This window comes from Arachis ipaensis, chromosome B03 (assembly GCF_000816755.2).
Source record: "Arachis ipaensis cultivar K30076 chromosome B03, Araip1.1, whole genome shotgun sequence".
Classification (NCBI taxonomy): Eukaryota; Viridiplantae; Streptophyta; class Magnoliopsida; order Fabales; family Fabaceae; genus Arachis; species Arachis ipaensis.
Genome location: NC_029787.2, coordinates 31,354,157 through 31,367,421, shown reverse-complemented (window position 1 = coordinate 31,367,421; position 13,265 = coordinate 31,354,157).

Genomic DNA, 13,265 nt, shown 5'->3' with positions numbered 1-13,265 from the left:
CTACTTTTATTTTAGAAAGCAGAAACACGTTTTAAATTATTTTAGTGTATTAGACAAATTACACATACAAAGACACTCGTTTGACACCTATGACTTTCTATTTAGAAGTGTCTTATCCAAAAAAAAACAAAAATATTTATCAAACACAATGTATTAGGCTTAATTTTTTGTCTAATTTTACAAAACTTAAAATTCCTTTTACTTGCTCAACACGAACATAACTTCCACGTCCTTCTTCTATTTCACCTCCAAACCTAAGAACTTTGATCGATGGCACTTTTTCATCACCTGTGGCGCCTTTACAACCATGATTGAAGGCATGATTCCATCCAAATGACGTCACTAATCCTAGGTATTGGCATTGCTCCTCTGCAACAAGCATCAACTGGGTCATTGTGACATTGTAGCTATTCCCAAGTTTTGCGTCCTTATAATAAATACTTTGACTAACTAGACCTTTACTTTTAGATATGGTGATAATTTGCTGGTGGCGATTTTGTTTATTGAAGTCTTTTCTTGTGTTGTTGTTCTCACCCAAATAAATAGTCAGCACACATTTTATTTTGTTGATAATTGCTTCTACTCCTCATTTGTGATATTAATTTCTCCCATAGAAATTTTTTTAAATTATTATAGGATTATGAAAGATAAGCTATGCTAGTGATCAACATGATAATGAAAAAGTAAAGATAATCTCCTATGAAAAAATATAATAAAAAAAGATAAAATTAAAAGCCGTGGAAATCTTGAGTTTGAATGTAAATATTACAATGTTTCATATAATGATTCTTACACTAAAATAAAAATATATTTATTGAAGATTTTATGTTTTGTATAATGATTCTTACACTAAAATAAAAGTATATTTATTAAAGATTTTTTGGAAAAGAATTAGACTTGTACAAAAACCTTATTTTTAAAACTTGAAGAACTTTAGAAATTTAACCGTAAAAGTATATTATTTTATAAAAATAAAAAAAGGTAAAAGTAATTCCACCCTTATCTATTAATATAAATATAAGTGAATTTGATTCGAGAAAAAGAAAAGTTACTAAACTTTTAGGAATTAATAGTCAAAATCATTCTTGAAAATATTTCGATCTCTATTTTTGTTTTTAAAATATAAATTTAATTAAAATCGTCCTCGAAAGATTTAAAATTAATCACGTTAGTCTTTTCGTCTATTCTGTCACTAACAACGTTAATTTTACTGACGTGGCATGTGAGTTTTGTTTTATTTGTCAAGGTTCAAACCATTAGAAAATTGGAGTCCCAATCCAACGACCCGACCCGGAGATCACAGACTCTCCTTCTCCCCTACACATCTCAACCTCCATGCCAGTTCCAACAGTTGCTGGCTCCCCGTCGATGTCGTTTTTCCCACCGTCACCTACATCGGCGCCTTCGCATCAGCTCCCATCAGTATCTATTTCCATACCCAAACCCTCCCAAACCCCTCTCTCTCTCTCTCTCTCTCTCTCTCTCTCTCTCTCTCTCTCTGTCTCTCTCTCTCCAAGAACGTCACTCACACCACCACTACCCTCCCTCCACTTCTGTCTCCCATCTCCCCCATTCTTTCTCTCTCTTTCTGTGTCAAATTGTAGAGAGAGAAAAAGAATCAAATCCCTGTATCCACCTTCACCACCACCACAACTCCCTTTTTCTTCTTCATTACACAAAAACAAAAATAAAATTCCCATTTTTTTTTGTTCTTTCTAATTCCCTTAATCTAATCTTAAACAACAAAGACCCATTAGCTAAACTCATAATCCGCATCCAAAAATCTCGCCTTTCCTCAAAATCAGTGAACCCCATAACGGAAACACACTCAAAAACCAAACCAAGAAAAAGAAAATGAGGGAAGAAGATTCAAACTGGTTTGCCAGATGGGAAGACGAACTACCTCCGCCGGAGGAACTCATGCCCTTATCGCAAACCCTAATCACACCCGATCTTGCCATCGCCTTTGACATCCCCAGTCCTCACATCTCTCTCTCTCTCTCTCTCTCTGAGTGTTTAGGTTGGGTCAGCATCCAAATTTAGAGCAATCTCTAGCCTAGCAGCAGAGGCAGAAACAATTAGGAACACCATGATACTTGCAAACAATTTGGGGCTACAGAAAGTGCTTATTAAGTTAGATAGCTTACCTCTAATGCAGAATTTGAAATCGAAGAGCAGGGTTGAGGACATTGATCCAATATTGTTGGACATCCTACAGTTAGCAGGGGAGGATAACAGGTTCGGGTTCACTTGGACGTCAAGGGAGGGAAATAGATTGACGTCAATTAACTCGGTAGAGCGCTGGAGCAATCCTGGATGATTAACCCGCCCCCTGAACTCAGGGTAGTGATCGGACGCAATGTCGAGAGTCGTCGAGGAGCAAGGATCGAGCAGCGTCAACAGAACCTACAGCAACAGATGACGTCAGGAGCCACAAACAGAGGAGCATACATCCGAGGAAGCTCAGATTAGGGGCGGAGACCGAACGGGCATATCGTTCAGAAGACGATGATGATGGCGGAAGTTTGAAGTCATCCTCCTTGGAGCAACGACGACCGCATTCCACAAGTAGTGCTTTGTGATGCAGCTAACCGAATTAGATTGGGGGTGGAAAGCGAGCACTATACCATTGATGCGGCGGTGGCAGCAGCAGTGGAGCAGGGGCTCTAAGACGCTTGATAGGTGGCGAAAGTTGACATTCAGGCAAGGCGTGGTATCTCTGCAACATCCGGCAACGACGACGGTGGTTACTGGAGACAGTGCACAGCGTGAAGCTTGAAGAACCACCATTGTGGGAGTTGTATTGCAGCAGGACGGGAATGGAGGCTCGAAGCTACTCAGATGGGTTGAGGAGAAATTTTCGGGGCGGGTACGGGTGGGTCGGGGTTCTGGGTAGTTAGGGTTCTGTTTCTGTTTCTTAGGCTTAACAGCCCATGACAAAAAAAAAACTAACGTGCCACGTCAGCAAAATTAACGTTGTTAGTGACAGAATAGGCGGAAGGACTAACGTGATTAATTTTAAATCTTTCGAGGACAATTTTGATTAAATTTATCTTTTGGGGACGAAAATGGAGATCGGGGTATCTTTTAGGGACGATTTTGACTATTAACTCAAACTTTTAGTGAATACTTTAATATGAATGCAAGGGAGACTCTAGATTTACATATTGTTAGAATATTTTTTTTATCTGAGTTACTTTTTTATCTAGCAAGAAGTTTTTATTTTGTCAAAATTTTCTCTTATGTTGCCACTAATTATATTGTTGGTTATGTTTCTGCTAGGTACTTGTGAAAGAAAAGCAACGCATGAAAAAAGTGTTAGAGTCTACTAAAAATGCATAGAATAAAAAACGAGTGAGCATTGTAAGTAATAGATAGTATGATTTTTAAAGAAAGAATCTTCTTAATTTATAGTGTCCCTGAAAGTGGGCTTATGTTTTTAAAACCTGTAGATTATTCAGATGAGAACAAGGTAAAAAATTATGTTGCAAAGAGAATGAGAAAAGTGATCATAAAAATTGATGTTTCAAATATGGTGCTAGTTGTGAGTGACAATGCACTAGTTTGTAAAGTAACTATTTATTGGACCCTTATTCGTCTTTTGATTACCCCTACAATGTGATTAGATTTGTTGTCTTTGTCGCTTTTAAAGACATCCATGTTACTCTACATTAATTATACGATTAACTAGAAGTTATAAAATGTGCATAAGAAAGAGGTTGAATCGTGCTTTAAAATCTTTTATCTGAAATAAAAATTTAAGAAGCTTTTCAAAAGGTAGACTTACTTAAAATTCTTTTAAAAAATATATACCGAGATTTTGAACTTTTGAAAAGCATCTTTTGAGGTTTTAAGAGACTTCAGATAACTTTTTGAAATGATTTTTTAGGTATCTCAAATATAACTCAGATACTTCTAAATAAAAAATAAAAAAAAGAGTAAATAGACAAAAATACACATAAAAGAATTTGTCATGAATAAAAGTACACACTAAAGTTTATAAATACCAAAAGTACACTCGAAAGACTGATTTTGATGGATACAATGCCATGTTGGTAGTGGATATGTAAAACTCAGGGTGTACTTTTGTCCAACGAAAATAATTTTTGGGCAGTACTTTGATATTTATAATTTTTTGTGTGTATTTTTATCTACTCCAAACTCTTTCATGTGTACTTTTGTCCATTTACTCAAAAAAGAACTACAAATAAAAGAGATAGTGTTCACAAGAAATACACAAGTGATATTTACTTATTTTGTCTAAAATGCTTGTGTCCAGTCCTTATGTATCCTGAGAATTTCACTAATAGAATAAGTGTAAAAGGATATTGTTTCCATAGAGCCTTATGAGGCTACAGTTTTAACTCAAATTGAATCGCAAACACAATCTAAGAACCTTTGATTCATATAACGACCTAACTTCTTGCACGTCCTGATCGTACTAGAGGCAAGGTGCCACCAATTTGCTTCTCTTAAACTTTAACTTTTATTAAATATAACATATGAGCCTGATTCACCGTTAGAGACATAGTCATATTTTGGGGGGTAATTTAAAAAAAAAATAACATATGGAACGTAATAAACAATACACAAACAGAATTAAAAACATCATAGAACATAAAAACAACCATAGGGAGGATACAGTTTCATTGAAATTCCCAAGCACCACCCATGGATGCTGAATGCTTAAGGAAATATCCACTAAATGCTTCCACAAATTCTCTCTAAGGGAGTTGTGGGCTTCCATATATAGTACTGCAAACCCAAGTTATGCCACTTCTATTAATCTCTATAGTCAAACACTGGTCAAAACTTCAGAGAATATTACAAGAGAATTTTATGTTATAAGATAAAAACCAAATACCACCCTTTTATCCATTAGCTTCTTTAATACCAACTAAGGAGAAACCTAAATTTTTGCAGAAAACCTTCATTGAATCAAAACTAACATGTGTTTCAAGAAGAATAAAAAAGGTTGGTTGGAATTTTCTTACCAACTCCTTGCAATGCACACGAGATATCTTATTCAATACTCCTCTAACATTCCAACTTATGATGTTTAAGCAATACATACGAACACCAAGAAAGAAGTTGGAATGTGGCTGACAGTGACTCATGCCACTAATCTTCTGTCCCCGAGTTTCGATCCACCACCCTTTGTTTTGACAGTGTGTTGAGTTGCTGCAGCCACATCTCTATGGAGTTCGGCTTCAATAGGTGAACCTTGGAAGGATGTTGGTATTCTCCTTTCGTGATTATTGGAGCTAGTGATGCGGAATTTTATAAAATCACAATTTGATAAGTGCACCAAATCGTATCAAGTAATATCACGGTAAGTGAGTTATCATTTCTACGAGGATTAAAGGACTAAGCAACAATGATTAATTGACTATTCGAATTAGACAAATTATGAAATAGAGGAATGAGTGAGGAATTAAAAGCAAACGTGTAAACAAAGGCAATAAAATAGCAAACAGTGAGTGAATGAAAACAGTGATGAGGAGAATATAATGTTAAGGTTTCAGAGATATTCACCCTTTAGGAAAACAATCCTTGTGTTCATTTAATTGGGGCATGTAGGGATCAATCACGACAAATCATAAATAATCAAATTCCAATTCCTTGACAATTCAATTTCTCTTTAACCTAATTAATCGCTAATTCTTTAGTCAACTATTTAAGAAAAGAGGTGAAGCACAATTCCTGATTTAATTTCAAATAAAATTCAAGAATATTCCTAAACAATTAAAACTTACAAGAAAGAATGATTTCCAAAAGTTTTCTAATCCAAACTTATGTCACTTATTTAAACTAGAGAGATTAAAAATCACAAAGTGTCGCACACTCTTTGAAACACTATTCCTAGTTATATTAAAAAGTAGTGAGAAAGAGTTTTCAAGCTAATTCTAATATTACTTTTTTCAAAATAATATTTAGAATCTAAAATGGAGTTAGAATATTTTCCAACCATTCTAAATCTTTAGGAATGAAGAACAAAAACTCAATCATAAAATAGATCAAAGCATGAACCTCAAATAAAGTAAGACACTTAGATTAATAATTCATAAAAAGATTAACAGAGCTCCTAACCTTAACAAAGGAGATTAGTTGCTCATGGTGTGTTGAAAAAAAAACTATGAATTCCAAAACAACTAGGGGGATTTGGCAAGGAATCACAAGCCCTGGAAGTGGCCCAATTTGGTGCGTAAGGTGCAAGGTTGGAGGCATGAAGCGTAAGCCCAAAAGAGGAGGAATTGGAGGCTTCTGTGAAGCTACGTGAGGTGCATGGACAGCTATGTGAGGCACATGGTGGCTGCATGAAGCGCATCAACTCATGCGTGAGGTACAGGCATGGAGGGCAACCCTTGGAGGGGAGGTTGGGGCTTGCGTGAAGCGCATGGTGGTGAGGCATGAGGCACATGAGGAGTGGCATGAGGCGCATGCAAGGAAGGTAGCCCCTGGGAGTGGGTTTGGAGGCTAGTTGTCTTAGGAGCTCTTTGTGATGTACACAAACTCCTTTGTCCAGAAACTTCTCTTGTTTAGCTCATTCCATCCTTGTCTTGCTTGTTGCTATTGTTTGCTCTTCTTCCTTCTTGTCTTTACTTGATTTCTTTCAAGATTCTCCTGTAACAAAAGAAATTCACACACTCAAAGTAATATACACTAAACTATGAATTGATTACTTAAAATAACAAGAATCATTAGTTTATGGACTAAAATTAAGAAGAAAAAACTACTAAAGATGCGGATGCATCAGCTAGCAGTTGGTGTTTTGTGCAGCACGGCATGCCCTTCTTTCTTCTCTTTGGAATTGTTCACAAGGGTGGTTTTTTTTATTATAGAGGTGTACCTGTGGACTTGACACCAGGCCCGTGATTAGAAGATTGTTCGCCTAGTCTTCTTGTCACGTTGGCCTTATTTGGTGAGAGCCCAACATTTGAAATATGGTTAACCTTTTGCATATTTTTACAGTTGACTTGGACTCACCCATCATCATCACTTACATGATTTTTACCATTAATATATGAATCATGCAATGTTCCTCCCTTTAAATCTGCAATATCCTAATTCTTCTCTAACACATCACCATTAATGCCAAATTCAAATAAAGGCTTGACTGGCATTGCCGTAGGAGGAGCACTTGACGTTGTTAGAGTGGTATGATCATTCGATTTGGGAATTTTTGAACTTGACGGGACACTTGCACTACTCGTAGGGGGTATCTCTTCCGTATTCCCTAGTAACATGTCCAAAGCAACTGCATTTGGCACATACTTTTTTTTTTTAACAAAAGGAGCTCAATACACTAAGGTGGAGCAGGTAGGACTAAAGGAACGCAAAGAAAAACACAAGACAATAGACACAATAAAATAGATTATAATCCATTGTTATCTCCAGCATTGCCATCAACAACTAAACGGATCAACACCACACCATTCCCTGTAACTAAAAAATGACTTATCCTTGATTCCATCAACACCTGTCTCTGAGTTCTGAAACACTCTGCTATTCCGTTCCAACCAAATGTTTCAAGTAACCACAAAGAACCCTATCAACCACTTCTTTTGTTCAAAGTTACGACCAGGCACTCCAATCTGACTCTCAAAAAGTTCTTTGACAGTCCCCGGAATAGCCCAAGTTCTATCAGCACACGTCAACCAAGCACACCACACCTGCCATGTAAACTCGCAGCCAAGAAACAAATGATGCACATATTCTATTTCTTTCTTACATAGAACATAAATATTATCACTATGATGAATAATTCCTAGCCTGCTCAGTCTGTCTTTAGTGTTGATCCTACCTACTAAGGCAAACCATGCAAATAGTTCAACTTTTGGGGGAACCAATCCTCTTCATATGGTACTAGTGAAGCTATAGCTTGTGATGTCCTCCGAGAGAGTCTCTTTCTGCAACACCTACACAAATAAATTAGTAGAAAAAAATACTTGTTCTGTCAACTTTTCATATAACTGTATCCTCTCTACTAGACAATAACCTTACTAGTTGTAACCAGACGTGAAGTTGATTGAGCAACTCTAACTCCCATTGGAATAATTCTCTCCTCCACTGAAAGTTTCACACCTACTCTAACCCATCCCAGAACCCACAATCCCCTATGACAGATCCTTGTTGATTTGAAATAGAGAAGAGTCTCAGAAAACTATCTTTCAAAGAGCCACTTTGTAACCAATCATCCTCCGAAAATCGAATATGCATGCCGTTTTCCACCTCCATAGACAAACCACTAATCATCATATCTCTTATTCGTTGCTCCTTAATATTAAGCTGGCAAATATCTTTCTACGGGCCACCATTTGACGGTAATGGTTGTTTTGACAACATAACATTTGGGTTCAAATGATTACAAGAACATACAATCTTCTTCCACAACAGGCAATTCTCCTTCAAAAAGCGCCACCACCATTTGAACAGAAATGACGCATTTTTTATCAATGCATCTCCCACCCCCCAATCTACCTAACTTTTTCGAAGCTTGCACTACCTCCCATTACACAAGTAGTATACCGTTATTTCCATCTTCTTTACTCCAAAAAAAATCTTCTCTGTAACCCAATTATCTTTTCTGCAACCGCCTTTGGCATCTTATAGAAGCTTAAGTAGTAAACCGGCAAGCTATTAAGAACATATTTTATGAGACCCAGCTTACCAGCTTTGTTGAGAGACTTCCTTTCCATAAACTAAACTTATCTTCCACCTTGTCTATGATTGGTTTCCAGGTCTTCACCAACCAAGGATTCGCACCTAGGAAAATTCATAGGTACCTGACAGGTAAAGCAGCTTCGCTCAAAGCAACGCAAAAGCCTTTTATAATTCACGAGTGTTTTCGTTTTCTGTGGACAAAATAAGATTGTGTCATCTGCAAATTGGATATATGACAACTCTATGTTGTCCATTCTCACCAGTAGTGGAGAAATGCGTTCATTCCTGACTGCCTCACCCACCATCTTGTGTAAGATGTGGACGACAAGAACAAATAGAAAAGGAGAAAGAGGATCTCATTGTCTAAGACCCTCTCCATCCTGAACGGCTTTGATGGTGACCCATTGATCAACACCGACATAGATGTTGTAGTCACGCATTCCTTCACTTATGTCCTCCATCTAAGTCCAAAACCTATCTTTTGTAGCACAATATCCACAAAGCTCCATCTCACCTTGTCGTATGCTTTCTGAAAGTCTAGTTTGATAATTGCCGCCTGCTTCTTATGCAACTCCAGCCATTGGACCGTCTCATAAGCAATGAGAGCACCATCATGTATTTTCCGACCCTTTACAAATGCAGACCGAGTCTCCCCCACTAAACCTAGCATCATCATTAAACGCATTCTTCTCACCAATACTTTGGATATCACCTTATAGACACAACCAACCATACTAATTGGCCTTAGGTCTTTGATTTCCTTGGCTTTTACAAATTTTGGAGCTAGCGCCACCTATGTTACATTGGCATCCGTTGGTAGCTTCGCACTTAGGAAAAATCCCAACACAGCTACAGTAAAATCCTGGCCAATCTCACCCCAACATTTCTTTATGAAGTTCATATTGTAACCATCACTACCTGGCACTTTACTGGACTCACAATCCCATACTGCCTATTGTATTTCCTCAGGTGATGTCATCACCTCCAACAATGTTGCCTCTTCGTCATCAATCTACTTTACCAACCCATCACGGATCCCAATCATAGAAGCATATTCTTGCCGATACAGATCTTTATAAAATCATGTAATCGCAACCTTTATTCTGGCCTGGTTCCGCACCAATCTGCCATTAATTACTAGTGAATCGATTCTGTTGTTCCTCTTCCCAGCCGACGCTATGTTATGGAAGTACCTAGTGTTCTTGTCCATATCTTTAGCATGTTGAGATCGAGACATTTGCTTCCAATGAATCTCCTTTTTGGCATACCACTTCTCACAATAAGTCACAAGAGCCTCACGTCTAGCCTCCACTGTTCCATCATAACTACCAACACTATCGTCAATCTTCTTAATCTCTTCCTCAAACTTCTTTATCCTGTTGTCCATGTCCCCAAAATTGTCCTTATGCCATCTCAATGGTACCGTCAAGACCTTTAGCTTATTAGTGAACTGAACATCACCCAAGTTCCTCCAGTCATCCTTCACCATCTTCAGAAATCCTTCATGTGTAAACCAGGAATCCAAGTTTCAAAAAGGTCTTGGAGTCGCACTGAGCCTTGTATCTTCTAAAATCAATAGACAATGGTCTGATAGACCTCTAGGTCCCCTTTTAACCAAGTATTTGAGAACTCCTCTAGCCACTCTAAACTGACGAGAATCCTATCAATGTGGCTACAAGATCGACCTCAAAACCATGTGAACTTCCAATCAATTAGCGATAAATCCACTAGCTGTAAATCTTGCACCCAATCCTTAAAATCTTCCGCAGTTGCTGGTAAACTTTTCTTTCCTCCAACCTTAGTATCTCGTTAAAGTCTCCCATGAAACAAAATGAAACCTGACATAAATCAGTAATATAGCTCAACTCCTCCTGCATCACCAGTTTCTCACTCCACACATGAGCTCCATACCCCAAACAAAATGCACAGTGAAAGTTATTTTTTGTCAGCAAACTTATAAAGCATAGCCAACCATCTCTTTTATAGCAGTTCGAACATCCCACATTAACAATAAACCGCCAAAGGCACCTACTGATTCCATATAATCCCAACCCACCGTGTCACAACCCCATACTCGTGCTACATCAAACTTAGTCACTACCTCCCTCTTAGTTTCAATCAATCCTAGCATATTCAACTTATAATTTTTCTTCAACTCTTTCACCATACTTAACTTCCCATTCCCTCCTAATCCTCTAATATTCTAACAACTATAAATCATTTAAAAGTATTTCTACACACCTTGTTATGTTGTTTGGGCCTGATCCTCCTCGCTTTCTCCTTTTGTTTTGTCATCCTTTTTTTTTGCCGTAATAGCTTCATTCTGACTTTGTAAAATCGCCATAATATCTTCTTCTTCATCATAAAAAACTGCACCAGATTCGACTGCTAGCTTCCATGTTTCCTTATTTTCTGTTAACTGTGCTTCCTGCGTAGCCCTCTGATAACCATTTTAATTTATATATTTTGTTTCGATTTCGGATCCAACATCCTCTGTGACCCGTTCTTTAACGTTCTCATGTCTTGCAACATCGTATTCACCTCTTACCTCTGCCACGTTGTTCCCTCTTTTCTGGAATTGCTTCTGTTGGCCTCCCTGTTTATCACAGTCCATATAGCTCTCCAACAACCCCTCTGCTTTCGTTCCCTGGTCCTGCCCCTCCACCATGTGTCGCTCCTTCAAGCTCTCGATGATCCCGCTGCATGGACCTCAAGCTTGGCTTCCATTCCGCGCTTCCTAACCGCGAGGACAAGCCATGCGTCCCCTCGGTGCTAGGGAACGCAAATCGCACTCCGTAGCCGTGGCGTGATTATCCTCAACGACCTCTGAACGTGGTATGGCGCAGCTCATCTCGTACAAGCACTCGCTGTTTAAGAACGGATCCACTTGCCCTGGTCTGAACCCGCTGCATAGTGCCTGACCCAGTCTTGCCTCCCTTGGTGGCTTTGTTGCATCTTCTCTCCACCCAACAGGCCATCACCTCTCAATGGCCCATCTATTTCAAATTCTTTCAAAGGCCTACCAGCTTTATGGTCCAAAAGGAGGCTATCCTTATAGTGATGTTTGTGGCCTTCCTTATTTTTTAAACCCAAACCGCTATCATATCACCCTTGTACACCCGTTTTTAATTTTTTGGCCCCACATCCCCTTTCAAAGCGTTCTTCTATCACTGTTCTTTTAGACTCAATTTTCACACAATCATGAAATCCCTCATAATCAATCTCTCCATTAATTCCTTTGATTTTGAATGAAACCATTTTCCGTTACACATGATACGAAATTAAATTCTCTTAATTGCATTCATTCAAAAACAAATATTTGGAATTACCATTCTACCCTTATCTTCATCACTGTCCCTAGCTCATGTCATGATGAGCTCGGCCGCCGGATTCTACACCGCTGTCATCGACAACATTCCTTCGGCATGTGAGCTAGAGCTTTCACACATTGGCCTGACGCTTGCATCTTCCAAAAAACAATTATCTCCATATATCTCACGTCCCACCACCTTTACAAAAACATCGAAACCACTAATTCCTACAGTTATATGAACCCATTCTTTAATTACGTCAAATACACAAGTGTCAATTAACACTCGGCCAACACTGAATGATATGGTGGACTTCGTTAGTTCATCACACTCGACTACTTCCCCCTATAGACCGCCTATTGTGTTAAACGTCTTCATTGACCAAACATGTAAAGGCAGTCCATAACACTCTAACCAAACTCTTCTAGTCTCACTGTGTTCCAATTCCTCCTATCTCCATACACTATGAAAGAATTGTAGGAAACTATTCATTTTGAAAGTAAAAGCTTCCTCCACATTCTTCACAGTATCAAAAACTAATAGGACTTTGTATGCTCCAAACTCTCTGACTTCAACAACCTGAGGAAAGTTCTTACTGATTGCTCTTTGTAACGATTTGAAGTCGATGGCCATCATCGTTCTTCCAACTAAACTTCTTAACAACCAATCGAATTTCTCTTTTGCAACTGGTACTTTAACCTTCTTTGTCCAACCATTCTCATGCGGGTCCTTGATGGACGTAATCTTCTTAGTTCCTTCCATTCTTGTAGAATTTTCACCTGTCTGTGGTTGGCTGTTCCCCACATCAGTTCTTGCAATGTCCCCTCTGCGTAACCCAGTGTTCTTTCCCTCCACAGCCCTTCTATACTTAGCCTCGCTTACGGAGATTATCTTTCCCCTTATACTTGTATGGTGTATTTCTGCTCCCCCTTTCATCGTATAACGAACAAACGCGAACAGATAAACTTTTTCATTTTTCAGCTTTCGAGTTAGCCAGCTAGGTAGATTTATTGACAAAAATGGAAAAAGAATCATTTTCCAAACGTTGATACTCTTCTCAATTTCAAATCCTAAGTTGTAAAAATGTAAATTCCTAATTGTACCTCTCTCACTCATTTTCTCTCCCATTTTTGAAATGCATTTGGCACATACTAGGTGCAGATTTTCATATTCAATCTCGTAGACACTTTCATCGACACCAATCTTCTTAATTATTAGCAAATCAAGATCAATTTGAAAACATGTTTTGCGTATTTTTATTTTTTATTTTATTTTATTTTTAATAGCTAA